The following is an 18,719-nucleotide window of genomic DNA, read 5'->3' as shown; positions in this document are numbered from 1 at the left end:
CCGTAACTAATAACGGTTTTTTTTTATTATAATTAAAAAAAAAAAAAACTTTATTTATTATTATTATTACTTTTTTTTTTATTATTATTATTATTTTTTAAGGTCCTAGCCACTGAAATCTCAGGAAATTAGGTGGCAGGACCTGCCAGAGTAAATAACTATAATAGTGGTGTACCTGGTCTGCCTCCACGAGGCAGAGTGTGGACGTTGAGTCCCATTAGGGGCCCAGCGGCTAAATGACGAGAGGAACAACGGTACACGACTCTACATTTGTACAAAATCCATACATTTTTAAACCTCTGCCATTGACAGTGCTGTTTCACACCCACAATGTATTGCACGCGGAGATGGGGGAAACCCCTGGTGCCGTTTGACACTAAACACACTCTACACCTGAATTGAGAGAATGATATATGCCCGAATTGACACACATTACAAGAGTTCTGAACTGCACATGTCTACCCAGTTTGGCTTTAAGCCCGAGCCTTCGACAGTAGAGGCACTTAGACGTCTGCTGCACGGTGTGGCCAGTTCCAACAGTAAATACTACCTAATCATCTCTATAGATTTTGCCGGGGCTTTCGACACCATTTGGTGGCCAAGTGTCCTAGCCTTGTCAGGACACTTGGTGGCCAATCGTCCTGGCAAGGCTAAGGCGGGCCAATCTTAAATGCAATTTGTATCTCACTATCAAGTCTTACCTTACCGACCGGAGTATTAGTGTCGTGGCACCCTATAGTAGAGTAAACCGCCGTGTCTGCAGGGGTTTCCCCCAGGGTTCTGTCCTGGGGCCGCTGTTGTGGAACATTGTCTTGGATGAGTTCCTAGCCATGGACCTTGGTGACGTCCAAACCCAAGCTTCTGCCGACGACTTAATCTTGAAAATTGCTGCCGACAGTAGAACCCAGTTGGAGGTAAAAGCAAACCATGCCATCAAGATACTACAGGACTGGATCATCTTACACTGCCTAAAATTCTCACCAACTAAGATATCCTCAATCTTACTGAAAGGCTCCCTTGACTTGCACAGGCCGCCTCAAATAAAGGTGAACAACACCACAATGAAACTCCAAAGCCAGCTTAAGTACCTGGGGGTGATATTAGATTGTAATCTTTCCTTCAAGCAGCATCTCACACATCTAAGAACAAAGATAAGGAAGTACTCTGCACTGTTAGCACGTGTGGTCCGTCGTGACTGGGGACTTAAACGTCGCGTACTCTCCTTATATTATAAAACGACATTTCTACCAGCTATAACATACGCCTCTGCGGTTTGGTATCACAAGGCATCAACCGCCGTAAATAGACGCATAATCGACTCAATCCATAGAACATACAGAGTATACCCCATTCTTCCAACCTAGCTGCACCTGTTAACCATTACAGAGCCTGCAGCACTACTAGCACTGTTGCCCAATAGGTCATGGCCGGAGCCCTTCCCAATTCAGGCGCCAAACACTAACCGCCATATACAGAAGACCTTAACGGAATGAGACAAAACAAACCTGTAAATAGCAGCCAGACGACACAGAGGAGCCGACTATGCAGTCCTTGGACTGACTACACAATGCACTGGGAAAAGACAAGTGACAATATATTGTCTAACCACAAGAGTCATGATTACCGCCAATGGAAGCGAAAAAACACCTTTAAATAGTCATGGCATCAGAACAAAGGGACACTTGCAGAACAAAGACCTTGCAGCACAGACCCACTACATAATGACAAAAGGTAGTGTGAGGACTAGCAAACATCACGGATGGGATAAAACCCCATAATGACAGCCAGTAGACTTGATTATGACCCGAAGATAATGACCAGAAAATTGGACCCAGACCACATGCAGTCTGGAAGGATGAAATCCCAGATTTAACCCCCCTATTAGTGTCCCACCTAGATGAGACTCAACGGCCAGCTTTTTAGGGCCTGCAAACTGATGGAGTCGACATAGGGTAGCACTCTCCCGCCGGAACAGCGTATTGGCAACCGAAATCCGCACTCTCTTGAGCAGATCTTTCTTTCCAAACTCCTGGGGAGGAGAGGCTTGCCTCTCCTTGTCTCCCCAATTTTCTCACTCTAGTGGGGCACGGGTATGCCTCACTACCTACAGGGGCCATCTACTCTGTCGGCCCCTTATTTCCGATTTCTTCCCCCCAGTCTTCATCCTCCACCCAAACTTTTGTCTCGCACAGCGTTTAGCCTTACATTTCAAAATCAAAAGAGAACATCAAAATTCTTGCCCGAACCTATTTGGTTATTAAAACTCATTTTCACCGCACAGACCCACGTCGTATACTATTAATATTAACTTGTTAAGTATGACTAATATCAACCTCGATTTTTTTTTTTTTTTTTAGGTCCTAGCCACTGAAATCCCAGGAAAGTAAGTGGCAAGACCAGCCAGAATACAAATATTGGTAACACCCGGCCAGCCTCCCTGTGGCGGGTATTGGTAACGTCGGGTCTCACTAGGGGCCTGGCGACTAACAGGCCGGACAAACAATGGGCACAACAAACTACATAGTGCATATCCCACACACTTTTAAATCTCTGGCTTGTCCGATACAGAGAACATACGCGGAAATGGGAGAAATCCCAGGTGCCGTCAGACCCCGAATATACCTAATACACCTGAACCTAGGAAGACCACAACGACAAAGACCCAGCACAGCCCTGTTGTTGGCCATATTGGCCCTCCAAACCACATCATCCCTATCATCCCTTTCCCTGGCGGGAGACAGTTTTCTGTCCCTTCCCTCCCTGTCACCCCCCTCTTTTTGCCTGGCGGGCATGGGCCTGCCTCATTGACCATCTGGGGTCTTCTCTATTGTCCCCATATTTCTGTCTTTTTCCCCCAGCCTCACCCCTATTCTGCCTAACACGGCAGTGTATGCCCACACAAACTATCAAAATCTAATAACATTCAAATCTAAATCACACCTGCATAAACCTCTTTTGGCCTTTTCTATGCCCAGCGCTTAGCCCTACCCCTTTTTTTTAAGGCCCTAGCCACTGAAATCTCAAGAAACTAGGTGGCAGGGCCTGCCAGAGTAAATATAAATCTGCTGGGTACTTCTCCTGCCTCCATGGGGCAAAGTGTGAAAACAGTGGGTGCTAATACAGGCCCAATAGCTAAATGACATTACATATACAGCAAACCCGCGCTATTCGCGGTCGCTGATTTAATATAAAATGAAACCTAAAAAAATGTGAATTTTAAAGCGCCGTGAACATTTTCCGCCATAAAAAACATGGGCGTGGCTAAAATTATCTTCCCCGGTCAAAACAGCGCTGTGGGTGGGGGGAGAGGGGTGACAAAATCGCGAGCGTGGATGTTTCTCGCTAATCCTTGTTCAGCATGTGTTATGCGCTTGCCATGGAAGGTTTCGTCGTTTGCTTTTAATTTATATGCTTAAAAATTGAATAAATTTATCAATTTATTAATTGATATGCTTACAAAAGTGATAAATCTACCGTTTTGCAGTGTAAAACAGACTTTTTCGAGTGTGTTAACGGAAGAAAGTGACTTTATTGTGGACAAGTTCTTTCTAACCAGTACAAAAATACGGTTACGAATAACAAGGGAAATGTGAAAAGATCAAGGGTGATGACATTAGCGAATAAAATTGAGTTATTAGATAAAATTTCTAAGGGTGAAAGTGTCTCCTCAGTGGCGAATCATTAGTCAACGGATTTCTTCCGATCAATCGTAATCGGAAGAAAAAATCCGCCGCATGTCCGTGAAAACTCGCTAATTGCTTCAAAAATTTGCTCTGTAACCCGTGATGTTAAATTAGAAAAAATGGAAAAGGTTTTAAATCTCTGGATAGAAGACCAAACTCAAAATAAAATTCCGTTAAGTTCACTCATCATTCGTGAAAAGGCAAAACTTCTTTATCAACACTTTAGGGAAACGGGCGATAGCACCGGCGGGATAAGTTTTTTAGCTAGCAAAGGCGCTGGTTTGAAAGATTTGTTTGAAATTTCTAATAAATATTACATTTAATATTGAATTGTTTCGTATGTTTGCATTTCACTATGTACATAGTCATATTATGAAGGTACATATAATACATACATAGACAAAATTTTAGGCTAGTTTTTCTTATATATTTCATACTTTGGAACGGAACCCCTTTATTACTATGGGAGCCATAACTCAGTATTCGCGGCATTTCTCAGGAACGTAACGCCCGGTTTACTGTATACACAGCCCACACTTTTAAACCTCTGGCCTTGACAGTACTGTCTCGCACTCACAATGAAAATTACATGGAGATATGGGAACCCCAGGTTCCATGAGACCCTAAACAACTTTACACAAAGAAGGGCTGGATTTTCAATAGACAGTTTGATCTTGAACGCTAAATATGGAGAAGAAAATTTTGTATGTAACAATGATTGGCTGGATTGATTTAAAAACCGAATACTAGCATATAAATACAAATAATACAAAGGGTTGTGTTGTGGAATGCTACATAGTCAGAATTTCTCCCATGCTTGTGCAGCATTAGCAACTGTGCTTGCTGAATTGATTGAATCAAAAAAGAAATGTTCAAAGAACATGTAAATAGAATTATTTATTGTATTTATTCAATTTTTTATCTGATGTGCAGGAAAAATTACAAAAGCATGCTATTTAAAAAAATTTTGAAATAAGTTTCACCTCTCGAGCATCATTGCCAGAATCGTCTTCAGCTGATAAGTACGTCGTTGTGGAGATTTAGAAGCGGTCGGCTGCTCAACCTTATGAAAGAACATATTAATGGATGACTGGATGGTGGCTTTTTTTTTTTTTCATCGTAGATTTCTTTGTAGCAAGCAAGCAAGCACATCATTCACCCCTCTGTCAACTTCTAAGAATCGTTCATTGTCAGAATCCATCTACTCAAACCTCACCATTGCCGATACAATTTCATGAAATGCCATTACCATCTCTCTGGTGATGACGCATCTCGGATCCTCATTTGGTTCATCTTGAGCTTCATCAACATTTTCTTCTTTCAGTATCACTGCCTGCAAGTCAATAAGTTCTTTGTTAGATAATTCCTTCTCTTATTCCTCTATTAACTTCACATCTTTGGCATCAACCTCCAACTGAAGTAGCTCTGCAACTTTTACAATCTTATCTGTAACCTCTTCATGATTCGTCTTTTTCAAATCCTTCAAAGCCTTTAACATGCCATCGGCATATTTCCTTCCATGCGCCATTTAAACAATGTTTAATAATTTCCGCCCAGGCCATATTTCATGTTTAAGATGGTATGGTAAATATTGTAAGTCTCTTAAACTAAAATTTTTCTCATAGTCTACTGCAGACAATGCCTGAGCAAATGTTGTGCATAAATAGTATGCTTTTAAATTTGAAATAACACCCTGATCCATAGGTTGGATGAGTGGTCGTATTTGGAGGCAGAAATATGACTCTCACGTTTGAATTTAAATCATCTGGATGAGTAGAATGTCTAGAAGCATTATCTAATAGAAGCAAAATCTTGAAAGGAACGTTGTTGTCTTTACAATATTTTTCAATTTCAATTATTCCTCAGGAATGAAGCACCATTTAAACCATTCCTCAAAGAGAGATTGTTATCCAGACTCTCTGATTTGATTGGAAATGGGTGGGTAGGGTGGCTTTATTGATGCCCTTAAATGCATAGTACACAAGCAGTGGTTTTAATCTGTAATCTCCCGCTGGATTAGCCCCAAGCAAGAGTGTGGCCCTATCTCTTGATGCTTTGAAACCTGGCATTGTATTTTCCTCTTTGGCAATGTATGTTCGATCAGGCATTTTTTTTTTCCCAATACAGAGCAGTCTGATCAACGTTAAAAATTTGCTGCGTTAAATAGCCACCTTCATCAATAATTTTTTCCAACACATCACAAAATTTCTCTGCAGCTGCAGAATCCGCACTGGTGACTTCTCAACATACCTTAACTTTGTGGAAACCAGTGCGATCCTTGAACCTATTAAACCACCTGTTGCTTGCCACGAACTTGGGTTGGGATTCGCCGTACTTATCCTTAATATCTTTATAAATACTTGTTGCTTCTGCTTGGTCATTAGACTCAGGGGCACTCGCTTCTGAATCTGATTTTCCATCCATATTATTAACAGCTGTTTCATATTCGATGTAGCACCTGAATGCTGTTTTTTGATCACTGTTGATCTTAAGTGCGTCGATCCTTTGACAAGTTTTTATACGTGCAGTGTCCTTTAAAATAGTATTCACTGTTGAAGCAGAAAGACCTAATTCCCTTGCAATAGATGACAAATTTTGTCCTATTTCGTACTTCTAAATCAGTTTTGTTTCGTTTCCTGGCACTACCACCACTCGCACTTTCCGTTGGTCGCTTTCCTTTCATCACTTTTACATCATTTCACCCTAATAACATAAAAAAAAAAACTCGCACAATTGCAATTATCGCAAAGGCAATAAGATTAAGTTTACTACCTGTTTATAATCAGATGCACTAACAGAAAAGCCCAATAAACTGGAAAGCGCAAATTGTTTTTGTTTTATGGTCGTGACCTTCAGAAATGTGCTTTAGAAAAATATCACAAATGTGTTCAAAATTGATTCGTATAACGGGAACATATGATAACGATGAAATGGTAGTGCAATTTCCATTATAAATATGACCTTTTAGCGAGATAAATAGCTTAGCAATATAGGGAAATTTTCAACTTCCAAGGACTTGGAACGAATTACAAAAAAAAAAAAAAAAACACCCAATGTGTTATTGGGTTCACATTACGATATTTCCATTTATTCCTACGGGATGCAAAATAAGTTTCCATAATTTTTTAAAGTTTTCACCGGCCAGCAAAAACTTACGTAAAGTTGAATTCCGTAAGTTGAGTATTACGTATGTTGGGGAGTTCTGTATTATTTTTTCTCTCTAATATTTCTTTTGAATCTATCTTTTTATCAAATTATTGAGAATTAAAAAAAAATTATATATATAGGACGTAGTTTAACTCATCACAGGTACAGTAATGGTTATAACGAGGAAATTTTGTCAGTCCCTTGATGCTCAATTATAAACCAAGTTCGATGGTATATTTAAAATTCTTTGCGATCGACCAAAATTAAATCCCCGATCGACTTGTTAGCCACTCCTGTATTAACCCATTAACATAAAAACTAAAAAGGTTTTATTTTTCCCATTTAATTAAAATTAGTTGTCATTTTTCTTACAAAATCATAAAAGTATACATAGTTTTTGTGTGGTTTCAAATGTTAATTGAAAAACATGAATTTGATAGGCTCGTAGTGCTGTATAGTATATACAGGAATACCTCGCACAGCGCAGTTAATTCATGCCAAAAAAATACCGCGCTATGCAAATCCGCGCTGATCGATGTATTATTAGTATTTATTTTAATGTAATGCATTCGAACAATTTGATTATATGGGTCGAGTTGCAAAAATATATAGGTGTTTGTTTACTATAAATTGATGCACATGAAGTTCTTGCAAAAAAAAGAAACTAAAATGATAAAAATAAAAAATACTAGTAGGAAAAGTAGAAATGATTTTCATTGCAGTATTAGCTATTAGTAGAGGCATATGATGCAAGAAAGCAAGCTTATTCAGCATCAGCCAAAAAAAAAAAAAAAAAAAACCCTCTCCCATTTCACCCCTCCGTTCGTTCGAAATACCTGTCCAGTTGAGCTTTAAATTTGTTTAGGCTATCAACTTCAACAACAAGTGATGGAAGTCGGTTCCACCAACCAACCACCCGCTGGCCAAATGCAAATTTCCGCACATCTATCCGACATCCGTCCTTCCTCAATTTGAATTTATGCCCTCTGAGGTGATTATTCTGAGAAAGATGAAGAATCCCATTGGCATTGAGCATGCTCAAACCATTCAAAGCCTTATACACCTCTATCAGATCACCTCGCCGGTGCCTAGTCTCCAGACTCTGTAATTTGCAAAACTTAAGCCTTTCTTCGTAAGAGCAACCCTTTGTTCCATTTACTAATCTTGTTGCCCTTCTCTGTACCCGTTCCAGCAGCTCTACATCCTTCTTGAAATGAGGCCTCCAGACCTGTATACAGTACTCAAGATGTGGCCTAACCATTGCCTTATACAAGGGAATAATCACCTCCTTATCCCTGCTAGAAAAATTCCTGTATATCATTGACAAGACACCATGAGCTACTCTTGCAGCTCGTCTGCACTGCTCAGAGAACTTCATATCTGCCTGCACAATTACCCCCAGGTCCTTTTCATTCTCCACCACTGTCAGTGTAGTACCGCAGAGTTGATACATTGCTCTGGGGTTACTGTTACCCATATGTAGTACTTTACATTTGTCAATGTTAAACTTCATTTGCCACCTCTCAGCCCATCTGTTCAACCTTTCCAGATCCTGTTGCAGCAGCATAGCGTCAGTAGTGTCCTTAACGACCCTGCCAACCTTTGTATCATCTGCAAACTTAGACATTAAACTTGATATCCCATCATCAATATCATTCATAAACACCGAAAACAACAATGGACCCAACACTGAACCTTGAGGAACTCCACTAATAACATTAGTCCACGTTGAGCAGTGTCCATTGATTACCACTCTCTGTCTTCTGCCACTCAACCATCCCCTTATCCATAGCAGCAATTTGCCTCCAATGCCACACTGCTCCAATTTGTGCAGCAGTCTTCCATGTGCAACAGTATCAAAAGCCTTTCTAAGATCCAAATATATAATATCAAAGTTATTCCCTGCATCCAGTTCTTTTGTGACTACATCATAGTATCCAATCAAATTGGTCAGGCAAGACCTGCCCTTAACAAAACCATGCTGCGTCTGAGCTATAACTGAATTCTTGTCTAGATGATCCTGCAGTGCTTCTTTAACCAGTGCCTCCATTAATTTACCTGGAACAGAAGTTAAACTAACAGGTCTATAATTACTTGTGTCAGCCTTTGATCCTCCTTTGTGAATTGGGGTTACATTTGCACATCTCCAGTCTATGGGTACCTCCCCTGAGTCCAAAGAAGTTCTCATAATTATGGCTAGGGGTTTGCATACTTCCTTTGCTGCCTCCTTTAATATAACTGGATAGATCCCATCCACCCCAGGTGCCTTTTTTATGTTTATCCTCAACAATCTCTCCTCCACTTTCCTCTCGGTTATTACAAAATCATCCAGTTCACTGCCAATGTTTACTTTACCTACATGGTATGTACATACCAAAAGAATATAAGTGAAGTATGTACTGTATTTTTATTTTGAAAAATAACTGATCAGCTTAGTTTGCAGTTTTTTCTTCTTTTTATCTGCATACATCTCTTTATAACATCGAATGTCATTTTGCAACACCTGCCTTACTTTCATACCTCATTCGATGTTTGGATCTAGAAGAACACTCAGTGCCATTACATTTCTTCTTTCCACTCATATTTGCGTTTAAAGGTGTAACATTTTTAAAAAATAATCTTTAATAAAAATACACAGCGAAAAATATTTGTACAGCTTACGCACAATCAACGACCTCACCGCTCGGAATCTAGAGTGTTTACTAATGTATGAATGCTAGCAGAGTCCGTATATATATAATGGGAGTTTCGACAACAGTCGGAATGGCCTTGAATCCATAATGGATTGGCCTACAATCAGGCCAATCCATTATGGTTGTTTTATGCCTATTTCAGGCATAAAACAACTATCACTGGCGACATCACGTAATATTGTTAAGCTTGCCTTAAAATCTCGATATTCGGATAAACAAAAATACCTTTCCCAGGTTAGGAAGCTTCGCGATAAATTAAAAAATTATCTACATCCGAACGATTGGTCTGTATTAAAGACCTCCATAGATTTGCGACGGGAAGCACAAGCATCAGAAATAAAAAACAGACACGTTAATAAGTTGCAAACATTATCGAATAGTTCAAGACACGTTCATACGAATTCTAACACATTGTCGCGAGCTTGCGACCAAGTTCACACGAGTTGGGTGACATCCCCCCCACAGACACATAACGCACTACCACAGAATATGTCGGCTAGTTCACGAACACCCCCTCACCCAGTATCCAACGAACCGACACATCAACAGGTTACAAATCTTTCCTCGTGTACACTATCGCAGGACCAGATTTCACTTTTATCCAAAGGATTAAATTATAATTTACCACCTCGAAAGCTGCCAAAAAAACAATGCGTAATTGATTTTGAATTTGGACTTCGTAGTGTTCCACAAAAAGATGTATTTATTCAACAAGTTAACCAAGTAGTGAATAACATAAAAGAAACACGACTTCCTAAATTGAATACACATGACAGTTCAGCTTTACGAGAACTTCGAGAAAATAAGGACATTATTATACAGAGGGCAGATAAAGGAGATACAGTGGTAATACTAGATAAACATGATTATATTAATAAGTTAGATTCAGTTGTATCTGATAGCTCCACTTATTGTGAAGTGGACCCGACACTGTTTACCAATTTGGTAAATCAATACAATAAAACGTTAACCACATATCGTAAAAACGACTACATTACTATGGTTCAGTTGAAGGAATTGAAGTCCAGAACATACAATATTCCTGCACTTTTTGGTCAGGTAAAATTACACAAGCCTGGATTTCCGATTCGACCTATTGTTTCCTACAGGAACTCGGCATTTTCAGCCTTAGCCACACATGTATATAACATTATAAAACCTTTTAGACAGGTTATACAATTTGGGATTAAGAATTACGATACATTATTTAATAATCTTAAAGACTGTAGACTCGGCGACAATGACAATTTATTCTCATTAGATGTTACATCATTATATACGAATGTAAACGTTGAATACACATTAGATATTATTTGGGATATGTTAAATAAAAACTCGACACCGATTAATTATACGAAGCTGCCTATAAAGGAGATTTTTCACTTAATTAAACTATTAGTTGAGGCTAACTACATCACCTTTCGAGACAAGGTGTACAAACAAATTTTTGGATTACCAATGGGTTTGAGCCTGAGTGGCTTAATAGTAGTAGTAGTAGTAGTAGTGGCACATGATGCAAGAAAGCAAGGGTAGGAGCTTATGCAGCATCAGCCAAAAAAAAAAAAAAAAAAATCATCACGCCATTCCCTCCAAATGCCTGTCCAGTTCCTCCTTAAATTTATTTAACCTATCAACTTCCACAACGACAGATGGAAGTTTGTTCCAGCAATTAACCACCCGCTGGCTAAAGGCAAATTTCCGCACATCTATTCTACATCTGTCCTTTCTTAATTTGAACTTATGTCCCCGTAGGTTCGTAATCTGAACAAGTGGAAGGATCCCATCAGAATTCAGCGTGCTCAACCCATTCAAGGCCTTATAGACCTCAATCAGATCACCGCGCAGGTGCCTAGTCTCCAGCCACTGCAATTTGCAGAACTTAAGCCTCTCTTGGTAAGAGAATCCCTTCATTCCCCTCACCAATCGTGTTGCTCTTCTCTGTACACGCTCAAGCAAATCTACATCCTTCCTAAAATGAGGCCTCCAGACCTGTACGCAGTACTCAAGGCGTGGCCTGACCATTGCCTTATACAGAGGGACAATCACCTCCTTTTCCCTGCTAGCAAAATTCCTATATATCATTGACAAAACCCCATGACCTGCCCTAGCAGCCTGTCTGCATTGCTCAGAAAACTTCATATCTGACTGCACAATTACTCCCAGGTCTTTTTCATTTTCTACCACCTTAAGTGTAGTACCACACAGTTGGTACGTTTCTCTGGGGTTACTTCTACCCATATGCAGTACTTTGCATTTGTCAAGGTTGAACTTCAGTTGCCACTTCTTAGCCCATCTGCCCAAATTATCTAGATCCTGTTGCAGTAGCACACTGCCATTACTGTCATTAACAACCCTGCCAACCTTTGTGTCATCTGCAAACTTCGACATTAAGCCTGATATACCTTCATCAATATCATTGATAAATACACAAAACAACAGTGGACCCAACACCGAACCCTGTGGGACTCCACTAATAACATTAGTCCATGAAGAGCAGCACCCATTGATTACCACCCTCTGTCTTCTCCCACTTAACCATCCTTTTATCCATTGTAGCAACTTACCCTTAATACCATTCTGCTCCAATTTGTACAGTAGTCTTCCATGCGCAACAGTGTCAAAAGCTTTCCTGAAATCCAAGTATATGATATCAAAATTATTTTTCGCATCCAGTTCCTTTGTGACCACATCATAATAACCAATCAAATTTGTCAGACAAGACTTTCCCTTAACAAACCCATGCTGTGTTTGAATTATTGCTGCAGTCTTGTCTAGATGATCCTGCAATGCATCTTTAACCAGTGACTCCATTATTTTACCCGGAACAGAAGTTAAACTAACTGGTCTGTAATTACTCGTGTCACCCTTCGATCCACCTTTGTGAATTGGGGACACATTTGCACATCTCCAGTCCGTGGGAACCTCCCCTGAGTCCAAGGATGCTCTCATAATTATGGCTAAGGGTTTGCTTAGTTGCTTTGCCGCCTCCTTTAAAATAACTGGATAGATCCCATCCACCCCAGGTGCCTTTCTTATGTTTAACTTCAACAATTTCTCCTCCACTTTGCTCTCAGTTATTACAAAATCATTAAGCACACTGCTACAATTTGATAACCTTCTTCCATTTTCAAACTGTAATAATTCCTCACGTGTGAATGTAGATGCAAAATACTCATTCAGTTTGTTTGCTATCTGAGCAGGATCATCAACAGTCGAACCATCGATGTCAAGTGGACCAATCATATTCATCCCCTTCCTTTTAGAGTTTATATAAGTAAAGAAATCCTTGCTGTTTTTCTTAGCATCCTTTGCCAAAGACTTCTCGTAATCCGCCTTCGCCTGCCGAACCTCCTTTGTGACCTGATTACAGACTAGCTTATATCTGCCACAGGCTTCTGCGTCACCTGATAATTTATATGCATCCCATGCATTTTTCTTCTCTGTCACGAGTCTCATTAGTTCATTTGATAACCATTTAGGCCTAAACCTTGAACGATATTTCTTAATCGGTATATAAAGTCTAGTAGCTTCCACGATTAATTCCTTGAATGCTTCCCACTTAGAATTTACTGTTGGTAACATCGTCAGTTGATCCCACTGTACAGAATTTAAAAACTGTCTGAGACCACTGTACTCCCCTTTACGGAAGCAAAAACCCTTTCCTTTACCCCTGACGGTAGTTACCTCTTTGAGTAAATCCCACTTCAGCACACTGTGATCACTGCCACCTAGTGGTTCCTTTATCTGCAAATTCTTAATACACGAATGATCACTGCTGATAACCAGATCAAGAGTGTTACTTTCTCTGGTTGCCTCTCGAACATGCTGCTGCAGAAAACAATCATCCAATAAATCCACAAAAGTCTCACTGGTGTGTGAGTGACCAACCCACAAGTTCCAGTCAATATCTGGGAAATTAAAATCCCCCATTATAAGACATTCAGATTTACTGGCCCACTCTATTTCTCTGTACAATTGTTCATTGTACTCATTCAAGTCATTAGGCCTATAACACACTCCTACCCTTATTTTTCCTTTCGCAGTGCTTATCTCGCACCAAACTGACTCAACAGAGCACTGTTCATCTATATTAACTGGGTGCACTTCCTTTGATTTTATGTTTTTCTTAATTAACAGCATAACACCCCCTCCCTTTCTGTCCTGTCTATCCTTTCTGTACACATTGTACTCCCCAAATTCCAGTTCTGCATTCCTTATATCTTTGTGACACCACGTCTCTGCTATCCCAACAATATCCGCCTTTGATGTCTTGACCAACACTTCAAATTCATCAAATTTATTTACTATACTTCTAGCATTGGTATACATGCAAGCATACATGCTCCTATGCCTATTCCTGGTTACCCTAACACATCCCATATACCCAACTATTCCATGATGACTGCCATCCGTCCCTGAAACCCCCAACACCCCTCGCTCCAGGTCGCTTCTTATTCTAATAGAAGTTGTGCAAGAATCGCCTTCACCTCTGCCTGCGGTTACTGTTAAACTATTAGTCTTTGTATCCCCCCAAACTAGCAGTTTTCCGACCCACCTAACACTGCCTCGATAGCATCAGCAAATATTCTTGCACCCTTTCTATTTAAGTGTATCCCATCCCTGTAGAAGCAATCTCTCCTATTAACAAGTACAGTCCAGGCTGAAAAAAATTCTACCCCTTGAGCCTTGCACAATCTTTCCAGGGCCGAATTGATCGACAAGGCTCTCATCATATACTCCCTCCTATCGTGTCTGGGCAGAATTGCAGACACTTTCAAATTCAACCCTATTTCACGGCTTTTTTTCAACAGTGACCTGTACTTGTTGAGTAATTCTGCCGGTCTCCTACTCTTAATATCATTAGTGCCAACGTGTACAACTATATCACCTTTTGTGCCCTTGAAAGATGATATCCGCTCTACAACGTCATCAACCTTTGCCCCTGGCAGACATACCCTGGTCCTGTTCCACCTATCCTTTTTACAAAGGATGTTAATGTCAGAGATCTATCTCTCAACGATTGAGCAGATACATTTGACACCTTTTCGTCCCCGTATCACATACTATGGGAGGTATTTAGACGATGTTCTAGTTATTACCGATAGTAATACTATCCAAGATATTTTACATTCGTTTAACAATTTTCATTCTAGACTCAAATTTACATTGGAAAGGGAAGATACGGATACTAAGTCATTAAACTTTCTAAATTTCACGCTTACCCGGGACTCGAACAAAATACAATTTAGCATCTATCGAAAACCCACAAACACCGGTATGCTTCTACATTATAATAGCTACCACCCGTTCACCTACAAAAGATCGATTATCTTTAATCAATTTCTAAATGCCTATAAATATTCAACGACGGATTCTGCTTTAGACTCAGAAATACAAATATTAACTAGCAGATTCTTGAACAGGGGTTATCCCATTAACACTATAAATCGAATTAGGGTACAAGCTAAGGATAGGATACAAAATACTGCACCAATCAACAATAGTAATATCAAAAAATACTTTATTTCTGTCCCATATGTTGAACAGTGGCACAAACAGCTTAACAGATTCTTTAAAGATACCGAATTTAAAATTATAGCTAGGCCTATACGGAAGTTACACACTATACTGAACAATCGCTCGGTTCTTTCGGCGTTCGCAACACAAATTAATGATCTAGTATACAACATTTCTTGCGGTGATTGCGACTCGTCTTATCAGGGTTCCACGCGGTTTTCTCTTAATATCCGTGTAAATCAACACGAAGCCTCTGTTCGTGCTTCTCGTTCAGCAGCGTCAGAATTAGCCTTTCATGCCATTAACGAAAAACATACTTTTTTATTTAACGAGGCCAAAATACTTAACGTTCAACGTAATTATACGCGACTATTAATTGCAGAAACCGTTGAAATTAAATTACACGAGAATTCTGTTAATGTTCGGCGGCCATATTTGATCTCCGATGCGTGGACCTTTACGCGCATGCGCGAAGACACAATCACTATTTAAGTTGCAGGTTTAGCCTGATTCGATAATTTTCATTCCTGTGATCACGACAGTCGGTCGAAAAGCATTGTCAGCTTCAGGAAGGAAAATCGTTTTGAATATTTTCGTTAGATTCTTTTAATTGCGTTAATTTGAATTTTAATTGTTTTGAACTGATTTTGAATTGTGTTAAATTGATTATTTAATTATTTATAATTTACTTTAATGTACCGGTAAGTTGTCGATTTTTTCGTTTTTTCCGTTTTAATTTCTGGAGGGTATCATACGGAAGTGTTCCACGTACTATATTGAGGTAAACTCCTCTTATTAATTTACTAATATCATTATCAACGTAGAACATATTGAGTATTACAGCTCTGATTCATACTATCTAATAGAGAAAAGTGTAACCATAGAACTGAACAATTTCCCTTTGGATGCCTTTGCTCTTTTCAGAAGCTTTTAGCATGGTATAAGTGCATTCGATCAGCTGGTGATTACTTTGAATAAAAATAAAACCTTATTTGAACTCCTTCACTGTGTCTTTTTACTGCACCAATCTAGGACCTTTATTGCTACATATTGTATGTGCTCCACTGATTGAAATATGTCCTTTCATTTTTTTTTTAAATGCAAAAAAAAATATGCTCACCTATCTTTTAGCAATCAATGTGATTTTGTGATTTTATTTTATTCTGAAATCCACAATATTTAAATACATTGAAATGTCTAATGTTACCAAACACTATGCGAGGCTGCGCTATGCAACAATACAAATGGGAGGTAGCAAAACCACATATAAATCACTTATAAGATAGGGCACAGCTTTACCATACAGGTAAGGCTGAATGTGGTCTAGTGGTGTAGTTCCTCTAGGTCCCCAAAGCAGTGGGGTGGGGCACTGGCCCAATGCAATTACTGTTGGCCCAAAACCCACAACTATTTTTAAGGCATCTATATATTAAGGAAATAAAATGTACACCAGGGCCCTAATCTAGCTAAATCCATCACTGCACATGAAAAAGTGCTCACAAGGATTTATGTGAACTTCAGTACAAATTCAAATTAGTTCTACTTTGTAACTTCATAATAGGTGGGTTTGTAGTGTGACAGCAGGATCTGCAAATTGAAGTGAGCAGTAGAATCAATAATTGAAAAGTGACACTGTTTTTGTCAAAAGTGAGATGACTGGACACTATACCCATTATTTCATTTCTGTAAGTCATGTGATCCAGATATTTGAATGAATCTCATGTTGTCAAGAATGTTCATTCTGGGTTGACAAAGAATCATACTTTTCATGCACCACAACATTCCAAATTGTATTAGCATTAGTAGAGGCATACAAATGCAAGAATGCAAGCTTATGCAGCATCAGCCAAACCCCACCCCCTCCCATTTTACCCCTCCATTCATTCCAAATGCCTGTCCAGCTCAGCCTTAAATTTATTTCAGCTATCAACTCCTACAACAAAAGATGGAAGTCTGTTCCACCAATCAACCACCTGTTGGCTAAAGGCAAACTTCCGCACATCCATTTTACAATTGTCTTTCCTCAATTTGAATCTATGCCCCCTCAAGTTCTTAATCTGAGCAAGAGGAAGAATCCCATCAGCATTCAGCTTGCTCAACCCATTCAAAGCCTTATACACCTCAATAAGATCACCTCGCAGGTGCCTACTCTCCAGGCACTGCAATTTGCAGAACTTAAGCACCTCTTTGTTCTCCCTCACCAATTTTGTTTCTCTTCTTTGTACTCGTTCTAGCAACTCTACATCATCATCATCATCAGCCATTTTCAATCCACTGCAGGATGAAGGCCTCTCCAGCAGCTTTCCAGTTCTTTCTGTTTTGAGCACTGGCCATCCATTTACTACTCACAAACTCATGAATTTCATCTATCCACCTCCGCTCAGGTTTTCTTCTAGCTCCTCTTGGATACCATTCTGTTATTTTCTTAGTCCATCTGTCATCATGTCTTCAAGCTGTGTGTCCTACCCAAGACCATTTTAGTTCTTTAGTTTTGATAAGAATGTCCTTTACTTGAGTTTGCTGCCTAATCCATGTGTTTCTCTTCTTATCTAACAGTCTGATTCCCAATATAATTCGTTCCATTCTACGCTGTGTAGTTCTCAGCTTCTCTTCCATTCTTTTGGTGAGTGCCCAAGTTTCACTTCCATAAGTCATGGTGGGGAGTATACATTGGTTCATTATTTTACATTTCAGACAAACTGGGATATTGCCCTTCAGTATGTGACTATATTTCCTGAATGTTATCCATCCAAAATTTATTCTTCTCTTGACTTCCAGCCACTTATCATTATTACAACTAATAACTTGCCCCAGATAAGTATATGACTCCACCTTTTCAATTACTGCTCCTTCAATCATTATTTTTCTTTCTGTGGCATACCGGTTCATGATTACTTTTGTTTTAGCCATATTCATCTTTAGTCCAAAATCCTTACTAACTGTGCATAACTGATTAAGATTTTCCTACAATTCTTTCAGATCGTGGCTTATGACCACAATGTCATCTGCAAATCGTAAATGGTTTAGGTACTCTCCGTTCACATTGACTCCTTTCTGTGACCAATCTAATCTTCTGAAAGCTTCCTCAAGGGCAGCAGTAAACAGCTTCGGAGATATTGTGTCTCCTTGTCGAACTCCTTTCTCAATTTTAAATTTCCTACTGTCTTTGTCTAGTCTAATAAAGGAGGTAGCACTCTCATATATTTTCTTCCAAATCATAATATATGGGGTATCTATGCCTTGTCTTTGCAGTGCCCGAAACATTGCCTTATGCTGTATGGAGTTAAATGCCTTTTCATAATCCACAAATGCCAGGCATAATGGTGTTTTATATTCATTTGCTTTCTCCATTAGCTGTGATATTACGTGAAGGTAATCCATAGTTGAGAATCCTGTCCTAAAGCCAGCTTGCTCTTTCGGTTGATTCTCATCAAGTATTCTTTCTAATCTGTTAGTAATGACCCTTGTGAACAACTTGTAGATGTGGGATAACAAGCTAATTGGTCTATAATTTCCAATTTCTGATTTATCTCCTTTCTTATGCAGCAAAACTATGATTGCATTAATCCACTGCTTAGGCATCATACCTTTGATAATGCACTTTGTGAAGAGCCTTGCCAGTTTTTGTGTTATGTCTCTTCCTCCCAATTTAACAACTCTACAGTAACTTCATCTTTCC

This window comes from Mastigoproctus giganteus, chromosome 9, assembly GCF_048544385.1.
Source record: "Mastigoproctus giganteus isolate SK-2022 chromosome 9, ASM4854438v1, whole genome shotgun sequence".
NCBI lineage: Eukaryota > Metazoa > Arthropoda > Arachnida > Uropygi > Thelyphonidae > Mastigoproctus > Mastigoproctus giganteus.
Note: the sequence above shows the minus strand (reverse complement) of the source record.